Consider the following 2,480-nt stretch of genomic DNA (forward strand, 5'->3'; position numbering starts at 1 on the left):
TTCACTCACATAATTAAAATAGATCATCCTAATATATACAAGACACTACATATATCAAAGATTATTATATGTGGTAAATTATTTCTTTATTTTTTTAAAGATAATTTATATATAAATCAACTAATCTTTATAACATACGATCTATTGCATAATTTTTTTCTCTTAATATGGATAAATTGATAAATTTAATATACAAAATATAATTTATATTATTTAACATACGAAATAAATAACTTAAATCATTATCTAAGACAATAAATATAATAATACAAATACCTATATATTTATTAGTATTAAAAAATATACAAATAATATAAACATGATTTTTTTGGTAGCAAAATAATAATAAAGATTATTAATTAAATTAATTACATAATAAAAAATTATGAATAATTTTTTAAATAATAATAAAAAATAAGATCATTATGTTTACTTGCTACAAAATTTATCAAAAAAATTTAAATAATAAATTAATTCTCAATAAATTATACATTAGCTCTGTTAAAAAAAATTAAATTATATGTTAGATATTATTATTTATGTACTAATATATATATGTATTATCGATTATTAAGTTATACTTAATTTCTAACTCAATTTTGGTAATTAAAATTTAAATGATTGAAATTATTAAATGCTGAATATTTTGCAGCTAACTAATTTTGTTTTTGTTATTAAAATTTTAAAAAAGGTGAGTTGTTAATCAATTCTAAATTCAAATTTAATTTAAATTTGTATAAGAAAATATTTTGAATTTTTTTTCACTAACCAGAATTAATTTTGAAATAAAAAATTATTTTGTACATCATATTATAAAATAATATAGTCATTCATTTTTTCTTTAATGAAAATTATTGTCAAATAAAATGATATAAAAATAGAAAAAAATATATTTCAATCTAGGAATAATAATTCATTTTTCAATAGAATAAATTATATATTGAATAACAAAAGTTATTATAGTTTCTTTTTACACAAATTAATATACTCAACTACGGTGTTTTGGTAATATTACCAAAAGATATTAATCAATCTAATAGTTTTTGTAATGATATAAGTTTATAAGTTTAGAAGTTTGAAAATCATGTCATAAAATATAAAATTTTAACCGGTAATAACGTTGATCATATTGTTTGACTTCCTGAATGAATAAAATTATAACAAAGGCAAATCTTCATAAGTATTGCTATCATCAATGAGAATTGTTCTACTTTCAAGATAAATACTATTTTTCAACTTGGCAGGTCGAGAACTAATCCTCCACAGATTGAAGCTCCATTTATTAAGGGTATGCCACTAGTCAATGAGTTATTACATACACAAAGCGGGATTCAAAACTCTAATACCTACTTAGGTAGTTGAGTGAGATAACCACTCAATCAATCTAAATCAGTTAAGATAAATACTAATTATTTTAAATATTGTTAAGATTAAAAATAATTAAACTTTAATTTTAATTATAATTTTGTAAAATATATATTTATAGTAAATAATAAAATAATTCCGCTAGAAAATCAACAGGAGTCTAATCAACAATACACCAACAAGTGTTTTTTAACTGCATTTTATACTAATTAATTGTCATTAATTAGTGATTATTTAAATTTTATTTTTTAAAAGATAAAAAATTAATTATTAATAATTACCTCTTTTTACTTTAATTCACTTTTTATCATTTATTATGCAAATTCTAATTCTTCTTTAAAAAAAAACTTCGAAACTCCAAAAAAAATACCAGAACATAAGATAAAGAATCATCCAAATCCTAAGAAAAAAAACATACAAAACATAGGATAAAGAATCATCCAAGACTAATAAAAGGAATCATCCAAATCCTAAGAAAAAACATATAGAACATAGAAAAAAGAATCATCCAGAGAATCATCCTTAATTTAGAAAAAAGAAACATAAAAACTAGTTAAAAGAATCATTCAAAACCAAATAGGAGGAGAAGAAAAAGAGTCGCAGGGTGGCCGGCGACGACGTCTTGGACAGTGTTGCGTGGACGGTGCGGACTCACAGTGGCACGTTGCGAGGAGGAAGCCATAGAGGTCGCGCATCGCGAGTGGAAGAGTCGCCATGGATCGAAATAGTTGATCGCTCGTCGCGAATGAGGATTTGGCGGTGGCTGCGTCGCGACGGATAAGGAGCCGTTGGGTGTAAATTCTGCACTGTCTAGCGCAACGGATAGAGACCGCGATGGTGTTTGGCGGTGCAAATGTATCGAGATTATAATTCATGGCAGTGGAGGCGGCTATGTCCAACGAAAAAAGACAATAGCGAGACGCGCGAAAAAGGCCACGCAACGTGACGAAGGACGTGGCGGTAGTTAATGGGCGGCGCCGAAAACTGCGTGAAAATGACAACTTTGAGGAGGGAGAGATTTGACTGTTTCCAAGTGAATGGAAGGGAATTAGATTTTTTGTGAATTATTTTTATTGTATACTATAAATATGATTATAATTAATAAATATAGATAG

This window comes from Arachis duranensis, chromosome 3 (genome assembly GCF_000817695.3).
Source record: "Arachis duranensis cultivar V14167 chromosome 3, aradu.V14167.gnm2.J7QH, whole genome shotgun sequence".
Taxonomy (NCBI): Eukaryota; Viridiplantae; Streptophyta; class Magnoliopsida; order Fabales; family Fabaceae; genus Arachis; species Arachis duranensis.